General features: G+C 40.1%; 1 long non-coding RNA gene across 1 annotated transcript; it reads right to left on the bottom strand.

The window, feature by feature from the left end:
* Positions 1-547: 547 nt before the first annotated feature.
* Positions 548-8951, bottom strand: LOC121401159. The gene is made up of 3 exons (XR_005966152.1): positions 8886-8951; positions 6014-6040; positions 548-575 (listed from the first exon to the last, which is right to left on the bottom strand). It is a non-coding gene; the product is annotated as an uncharacterized LOC121401159 (long non-coding RNA).
* Between the last annotated feature and the right edge of the window lie 659 nt (positions 8952-9610).

Here is a 9610-nt window from a genome sequence, read left to right as displayed (position 1 = left end):
CTGAAGATTGCTGGTGCGCAGGCGCACACTTCCGGGTTCTCGGCCTGTCATTTCTTTCCTTCTAATGTGTTTACATGAACTTCTGTTTCAGACTTCCTGTTTTAAGCATAAACCTCCAATGCTATGGCTTGAGCATGCTCAGTTTGCACCTCTTTCCCCTCCCCTACCTGCTTTAATCTGAGCCCAGAGCAATGCATGAGCAGGGAGAGACTCAGGCAGAAAGTGATGTCACACCAAGTTAATATGGCAGCTGCTTTCCTAAAAAAACAGAGAGAGCTTCTAGAGCTGTTTACTCATGTATGGTAAAGCATTCTGCAGAATAAATATAGTGTTCTAGCTTGCACTATGGCTAATCTGTTGGTAATAAACTGCTTCGGTAGCTTTCCTTCTTTAAAGGGATACAGTACATGAGTATGCATGTGATGTAAACATAAATATTCATTCAGCTCTTTTATTTTCATTATGCAAATCCATAGGGACAATAAAACTGTAAAAAAAAACTGTTGACTTTTAATACTATGTTCATGCATTACATAATATCTACATACCTTTAAACATTCTGGACAATTCGGATCCTGTAACAAAAGATTTGTATTTATATTTAGAGACAAGAGGACCAAGTGTCAGCAAGAATAATCATCTATATACACATGGGTGGCAAACTTTATGTAACTAAGTACAACATTTAAATTCCATAATTTCCTAAGACAAAGTTTACTTGCAACTATGATTACCGAAGCACCGGAAGATGGTGCCTGTGAGCTCCGCCGCACTCACTCTGCATGTGTGGTCAGTAATCCTACAGGGGACACAATTCCGGGGTAACATTTGGCAGGGAGGAGGCAGGGAGGGGGCCAGTGGGGCCTTATCACCGTGGGGGGTTCAATTTTCCTTTAAGGTGAAATTGAACTTTAAGCTGCTTGACTCAGTTCTCCTGCTTATCTTAAATAGTGATAATTGTATCTAAGCTCAGGTGCTGATTATTTTAGGCACCAAAAAGCCACCTCTTGTAACTTTAAGAGACAAATTTCTGGGTATTAACCTGGAAATTTGGCTATTGCGCTCAATGCAATATCGATGCTACCCCACTTTGACGAGCTCTGAAACTGCTTTAAGCATGGAGCGGGAGGGGGCAGCAGCCCTATATTCGCCCCTGGTTTAACTTGTTTATGAATGACCTGGAAGTGGGCATTGAAAGTACTGTTTGTAGTTTTGCTGATGCTATTAAATTGTGCAAAACTATATGTTCTATGCAGGATGCTACAGAGTGATTTGACTACAGGATGCTGCAGAGTGATTTGACTAAATTGGAAAACTGAGCAGCAAACTGGCAAATGAGGTTCAGTGTTGATAAATGCAAGGCTATGCACTTGGTATGAATAAAATAAATGTCAATACACTAATTGAAGTGTATTGAGGTCCTTATTTGAGAAGGATATGGTTTTTTTCTGTAGATAAAAACTGAACTTTGTGACTATAGGCAGTGTAAATGGTTAATAAAGCTAATAAAGTGCTGTCTTGCATAAAAAGGGCAGTAACTCAACACATAAAACCAGTTTTGTCTCTTTATAGGTCCCTGGTAAGGCCTTATATGGAGTATGCAGTGCAGTTTTGGGTTCCAGCCCTTTAAGTATATACATAAACTTGAGAGCTGGAGAGAGTGCAGTGATACTGGCAACTAAACTGGTTAAATGGATGGAAGATTAAAACTGAGGATAGAGTGTCACACGGTTGGGATTGTTTTCTCTGGAGAAAAGGCACTTGTGAGGAGACATGATTACTTGTTACAGGTACATTAAAGGGCATTATAGCTAAATAGTGAGAGATCTTATCTTCTATAGAAAAGATCAAATAACCAGAGGCCACCACTTTAGACTTCAGGATAATTTCTAGCAGTGAAAGTGGTTCTTCACAGTGAAGACAATGATACTGTGGAAAAACATCCAGCTGCTTGTGAAGTAAGGAAAATATCCAGTGCTGTTGTGATCTAAAAATGTAAAGTTAGTTTAGTACAGGTAGTATAGGAATTATTAGGAAGGGTACCCATGCAATTACATTCAACAGAAAGGATCAAGTTAGTGCCATGGGATCTAAGCTGAGCATTTGTGGGAGTGCAGCAAAGAACTGATAATTCCACACAGCAAAAAGTTCATTTGTGAAGAGTAAATGGTGGAAATCAGAAGATATGGGAATAAATAATTACTCCAGAGTTTGGGAGCAGGGGTACAAGGCAGGGAGAGAAGAACACTACAGCACATAATGCATGGCAAACTGTGAGTATCCAGGGACAAGACAAGGCCAGTTGCACATAGCTAGGCTGTGAGTATAAGGACATACAGAAATGGGACAATATGAGAAAATGTACATGTAGCATATAGGGAGGCTGGAAAAATGACACACTGTGCAAAGGATGTAGAAATATTAAATAGATTTAGGGGCCCATTTACGTAGCTCGAGTGAAGGAACAGAGGAAAAAAAACTTAGAATTCGAATGTTTTTTTGGCTACTTCGACCTTCGACTACGATTCAAACTAAAAATCATTCGACTATTCGACCATTCGATAGTCGAAGTACTGTCTCTTTAAGAAAAAACTTCGACCCCCTAGTTCGCCACTTGAAAGCTACCGAGGTCAATGTTAGCCTATGGGGAAGGTCCCCATAGGCTTTGCAATGTTTTTTTGGTCAAACAAAAATCTTTCGGTCGATGGATTAAAATCCTTCGTATCAAACGATTCGAACGAATAGCGCTAAATTAACTTCGACAGTCGAATATCAAGGGTTAATTAACCCTCAATATTCGACCCAAAGTGATTTCATTCTAAACACGCTCCAAGCAGAATACGCTTCAGGGCAGCTGCTTTAGAATGGGTCAGTTAGAGTATTTCCTGCTAAATTCTCTTTTCTATAATAATATATATATAGTAATATCTATACTGGCACACATTTATGGATTTTTTATACAGGCTATGAGGAAATCAGGCACTCTTCCTGCTGTGCAAGTGCTATATATGGCTCTGTTTGGCTTTAGATCACCCCGACTAATATCCTGCCATGTTCTATCCCTTGTATAAGCAGGCCACACAGCATTTACCTTATGATACTGGGATTATAACACAATGGGAGGCCTATGGTGAATTGCACCAGACTGAAGAGCAGCAGCTACTCAAGCAAAGCTATAAATTGAGCCAGTAACATTTTAAAGAAAACAATGTAAAAAAATACTTACTAGCATAGGCGGTGACTTTGGGCAAGGGCGTTTTATTAAAATAAACAAAATGTATAATAATATCTATAGTAATAAGTCAAATCAGCTGGACTTGCTTCTTTATTCTTGAAGACATTTCACTAGTCATTAGACTGGCTTCCTCAATTCAGAAGTGATTTTCTCTACTGACTATTTGTCTTTATTCCGGTATTTCTATCCTTATGTTCTTCCTTTACCATAACTTTTCATCCCAGACATCCTTTTCTTATACATTTGTTTCATCTATATTTCAATACCTCTTCTTGTGGTTCTTATATTTTTCTGTTCTGAAACCTGTCTTTTACTCATTTTACCTTTTTTTTCTTCCAATTCATAAATTCTGCCACCTCTCATATCCTTACTCCCCATAAACTACTTCGTATTACTACTATCTTCTGTTCATAGTTCAGTTTTGTAATGTTGTTGCATTTCTTTCCCCTTCTAGTAATGATGGGTGAATTTAATCGACAGGCGCAAATTTGCAACGAATTTCCGCGTTTCACAGTTGGCGATATTTTCGCAAATTTGGCACAAAACTTTGCCAGCGTCAAGTTAGATGCCAGTGACGATTACCAAACGGCCATTGACTTTAATGGGTGTCTGCGTCAACATTGTCGTGGCCTCAAAATCTGTGTTTCAGGAATTTTTCACCCGTTTCATGGGACGGCATCACTACTCTCTAATTGTTCATCCCTAGCCACAACAAACAAGGGAAAGTTGTGCTCACCACTATTTTTTAAAACCATTAGGCGGTGGGTGCAATGAGGGTGTGACCACAAAATACATATAGTCAACTACAAGAGGTCCTCTGCACTCAACCCATTATCAATATATTTAAGACAGAGACATTTTGTGCATACTGCTACTGAAAAATGCCTTACCCTTTAAACAACACAGGGATTGTTTGTCCATATATTGCAATATATTTAAGCTGGCCAACTACGTCAAAGTCATCCCATATCTGGCCAGTCCTACACTTAATTTTCATCTGATTCATTAAGAATTCAATTGCTTAATTATACATTTTACAAAGGGACTAAGTTTTACCTGCAACTTACTTGCTGCTTTCAAAGTAAAACTCCCAAACTTGGCTGCCCTTTTATTAGACACCAGTGGGATCACCTGACTATAGCTGGGAAGGGTGGGAGCTACAACATCATGGAGCTGGTTCATCCCTAGCCCTCTGACTGTACAGCTGCAATTTACTTGCAAAGTCTACCTGCTGTACAAGAAAACATTTGCCATGGGACTGTATTGCATGTACAGTACAGTATTACTGTACTTCTAAGCACCAGTACCAGGGCCTGTAAGTGAGCCCTTTTTTCTGGATGAAATGCAGCAGCATCCCCGGAGCTCACTTTTACCTCTAGCTGCACATTAACTATGACAGTGCAAACTGTACTTTCTGCTTGCACTCTGGTAACATGCCATGCGCACCAAGCCTCACTCCCCCATTTACAAGCCTTTCAACATTTGATTGACGTATATGGTTGCAGAAATGCACACACACAGTACTCTTCACATCTGCCTACACATGCACATTAGTGGCTTTCACAACAGCAGACAGAACGTCCTTAAAGGAGAAGGAAAGACTAAAATTAAGTAAGCTTTTTCAGAAAGGTCTATATAAATACACCAGTAAACCCGCAAAGTGATACTGCTCTGAGTCCTGTTAAAAGAAACACTCCATTTCTTTCCTTCTATTTTGTATACAGGGACTTTTGTATCAGACTTCCTGTTTTCAGCATAAACCTCCAATGTTTGGGCTTGAGCATGATCAGTTTGCTCCTCTCTCCCCCTCCCTACTGTAATCTGAGCCCAGAGCTATGAGTGAGCAAGGAGAGACTCAGGCAGGAAGTGAGGTCACACCAAGCTAATATGGCAGCTGCTTTCCTAAACAAACAGAGAGTAGAGTTGTTTACTCATGTATGGTAAAGCATTCTGCAGAATAAATATAGTGTTATAGCTTGCACTGTTGTGGCTAATCTATTGGCAATAAACTGCTTCGGTAGCTTTCTGTAATAAAAGAAACTCACCCTGGTGGTCTAGGGGTGCGGCGGGGACTCCCACTGCTCCTCTCTCTGCTCTGTCGCCGCTCCTTAGGGCGCGCGCCCACGTCTTCTTTATAGACGCGGAGGCGTGATGACGTCAGCGCGCAGAGACGCGCAATGGAGCGGAATTCAAACGCTCAAAAGGGGATTTTGGCTTTTAGATCATTGCCCATGATAGGAATTTGTTCCTGGAGCTTTCTGAGCGTTTGCTATCCTGTTTTGATTCCTGTTGTGACCCCTGCCTGGCTTTTTGACTATTCTGACCTGTGGATCCTGACCTTTACTACTCCTTCTGCTTAACCCTTCTGATTGACTTCCTGGTTTGACCCTTGCCTGCCTGACTACTTTTACTCTCTGCCTGCCCCGACCCGGCCTGAATACTCTATTGACTAACGCCTTGTACTACGACCTTCAGCCCAAAGACTCTCGCTAACAGTCGTGCCCCTCTGCCTATCCAGAACATCTGGCCTTGCACCGCTCGTTTACAGGTGAAGCACAAGCCGAGACCAGGGTGCTTGGCATTTGTTCTAGTGTTGGGTGCCAACCGTGACACTTTCCTTCTTCTTTAAAGGGATACTGTACATGAGCAGGCATTCAATGTACACTTAAATATTCATTCAGCTCTTTTTCATTATGCAAACCCATAGGGACAATAAAACTATAAAATACACTGTTGATTTGTAATACTATGTTCATGCATTATATAATATCTACATACCTCAAGACACTCTGACCAATTCAGCTCCTGTAACAAAAGATTTGTATTTACATTTAGAGAGAGGAGGACCAAGTGTCAGGCAATAATAACTATCTATCTACACATGGGTGGCAAACTTCATGTTTATATTTCATCATTTCCTAAGACAAAGTTTACTTGAAACTATGGCAAATTCTATGTTATATATTTGGTCACAACAAGGCCTGATGGTGTGAAACTGAGAATTTCCCATCGCTCCTATTGAACAGGGATCTCAGCATGAAGAATTAAGTCTATACCAGTAGATTCTTATATAAACGGCTAGTATGCAATTATACATGCAGTGCTTGAGTGCTATCGGTGGGTAGCGTTCCTTGAATAAGGAATTTGGTGCGTACTAGAGTTGGGATGATAAGGAGGGGACAGGTATTACACTGCTCTGCACAAGTAAATATATATTTTCTTCCTGCTTATAAGTCTCTCATGGCATCTTAATGTAAACTAGGGGGAGGGTATGTTCTCTATTTTTGGATACTGTACCCAAACCACTTCCTGCAGCACTGTGCTTAGAACAGGAGAATGCTAATTATTCCACATATGAAATTAATATTTCTGTACAGGCTAGGACAAAGCCCACAGTCATGTTATGTCCCGCCCTTGCTTATAGAGGCTCCACTTGCTTCACTTATTTTAATTGTATTAAAATGGCAAAAAAACAGCTAGAGTCCTGAAGCAAAAACATTTTAAATATACATTTAAATTGTAATATGTTTATAAAAACAAATCCACAATGAAAATATAGTGGAGTGGCACTTTGAGAATAAGTTCATATATTGAATACATATTGCAAAGGCTCGATCGTTCGCATCCGTAGGTGCTTGAAAGTCCTCCCTTCCTTTAAAAAAAACAATACTGCAGAAAGAAACTTTCATTAATGAGACAGCAGAACACTGTGTTACATGAACATAGGTAACACATTTTATGAGATTATTAAGGGCCGTATCTACCGCACGGGTACTCATGGGCCTGTGCCTTTGCAAAAGCTTTAGGGAGCTGGCCCAAGGTACCTAGATATTAGATATAGAAATAACAATGGGACATTTTCTTCCAACCCTGTGGCTGCTGCTTAATCTGGAGGCAAAGCAAAGTTCTCTGTGCCCCAAGACAAAAATTCAACACTGTCAGTGTCCCTCCTCCTGTCATCTCCCCACCCCCAACTGATTAAGGGAGTTCCTGTGGGCCCTGTCTACAAAGAGGCCCTTTGTTGCCCTGTGAGAGGCAGTTAAAGACAGGAATGTATTGCTGCACTGTATACCTTGTGCCAGATTTTGTATTCAATGCCTTCAAGATGCAATGTGTACCCACACCCTGGGAGCAAGTATCTAACACATCCCCATAGATCTTCTGGCTGGTGTCTAAGTAAATGATACCTACTATCTGCATCTCTATTCCAGCTTACTGGAGCCTTGCTATTCCCCAAGACCTACATCTAAAGGGAAAGAACACCACTAGAGCTCAGCACAGAAGACATGAGCCTATACTGCAGGGAGTAACTGAGTATTGACCAATCCTCACAAAACTATATGTAGCATTTCTATAATGTTCTATTTATCTGTGAGAAATAGTGAAGTTAAGAGGTAGCAGGGTACAGGGAAAGTGCCCAATAACTAAAAATATTCCATACAAAATATCCCATCACCCCTTCTAGGTTTGCAGATGTCACTAGTTCTATAAACAGCCTGAATCCCATTGCACGATAAACATTAATAAAGAGTATTAAAACTATAAATATAATGACATTTTAAACAATTTTTTGTTGCCCCAGGCCTGGGTCTAGTTTACACATTTTTTTTAGTCTTCTTATTGCAGTTGAAATATTCAGAACTAACTGCATTACTGTGTGTTTTGGCCTGACAATATTACACTGAAGGACACGTGTAGAGATGTTTGGTGCTAGGAATGATGGTTAATACTACTGTCCTTTGCATACTGAAAGAAGAGGGAGCAGAAAGGTATGTAACTACAAGTAGATTTTGATGAAGGTTTGGGGATGAAGTTCCAAACAGGGAGGAAAAACACCAATACATACAAGCAATGCCCTTAATGGAACAGTTCAATGTAAAAAAATAAAAAATGTAAATATATAGTATCTGCAAAATAAAAAATGTGTGTAACATAGTTAGTTAGCCAAAAATGTAATCGATAAAGGCTGGAGTGAACAGATGTCTAAAGGTGGCCATAGACGATTTTACGATCTTTCTTGGAAAAGATCTTTACAAGAAAGATAATTTGTTTCAAGACACGTGTAGAGCTGAATCATCAGATATACTGGTAGATATACATATAGAAACAACAGAATTCTACCTGTATCTGACGATTCAGCACTAACAATGGCCGATGTTCAAGGTGTCTTCAGATATCCAAGTCTTTTGCCGATATTGGTCGTCTCTTTTCCCACCATACACGCACCGAATATCGTATGAAAATTTGTTTTGTACGATATTATCTGTGCGTCTATGGCCACTTTAAATAATAGGCAGATCCCATCTTTCTGCTTTCTGCAACTTGAAGGGGGGCCACATAGGACATAACTATGCAGTTAGGTTGCAATTGATCCTTAGTATGCAGGTCAGATTCAAAAGCTAAGTTAATGTCCCATATGGCTCCCCTTCAAGTCATTGATTGGTTACTGACTGGTAACCAATCAGTTGAAACCAAAAGAGCTCCAAAGCAGGAAGTTGTATTCTGGCTATAATGACATTTTAAACAATTTCTGTTGCCCCATACCTAGGTCTAGTTGCCCCTAGATGGTAAAAGTGGTAGCAAAAGGCTCATGGGTAACACTTTGCTCCTGTACCAGAAGCCCCAGTTATTTAATAATTTTACTACTTACCCTCTTAAAGTGATTTTCACTAAACGCAATTCTTCCGACTTCAAAAATGGACACATTTCCCAGCATCTGCAACAAAATATATGATTTACATAGACATTAGTGTTAGTCTACTAAGAAGTGTTCCTCCAGATTTCCACAATTAAAAAATATCACAAATCTTTATTTTATCAGACACTGTATAGGGACATATTTACCATAATGTACAGTCATCTGACACATATCATGTCTCTCTGTGGCACTGAAGAGTGATGGCAATATGTCCCACATAATAGACAAGCTGAACCTTTACTCCAGGAATTTTACAATCTTTGTGCTCAAGTCCTTACACTGATTGATCAGAATTAAAGACAAAGGGGGGCCATTAATCAGCACTAAGCAAAATTGCACCTGGCAATAAACCATAGTTATCAATTAGGGATTTGTGCTTTTTAAGCAAACTATAGCTAAAGTAATAAAAGCAAATGTCTGATTGGTTGCTACCTTGGGTTCAGGGCCACCATTGGGAAGACAGTATCCTTGGTGGGTTTTGCAGTCCTAAGGGGGGCCCAACCATCCTGCGCTTACTTGCATTAGCTGGGCTCCCTGTTGTCAGTGGGCTTCAGACTTTGGAATGAGGGTCAGAGCATCTGTGATTCTTTTTTGGCTACTCAGCTCTCTGTACTCTCATTTATCATAGAAATCTCACACATCCAATCCCTGGGCAGCTCTACCGGAACTTCTCAGAG

Source organism: Xenopus laevis, chromosome 3L, assembly GCF_017654675.1.
Source record: "Xenopus laevis strain J_2021 chromosome 3L, Xenopus_laevis_v10.1, whole genome shotgun sequence".
NCBI lineage: Eukaryota > Metazoa > Chordata > Amphibia > Anura > Pipidae > Xenopus > Xenopus laevis.
This window is presented reverse-complemented; position numbering and strand designations above follow the sequence as displayed.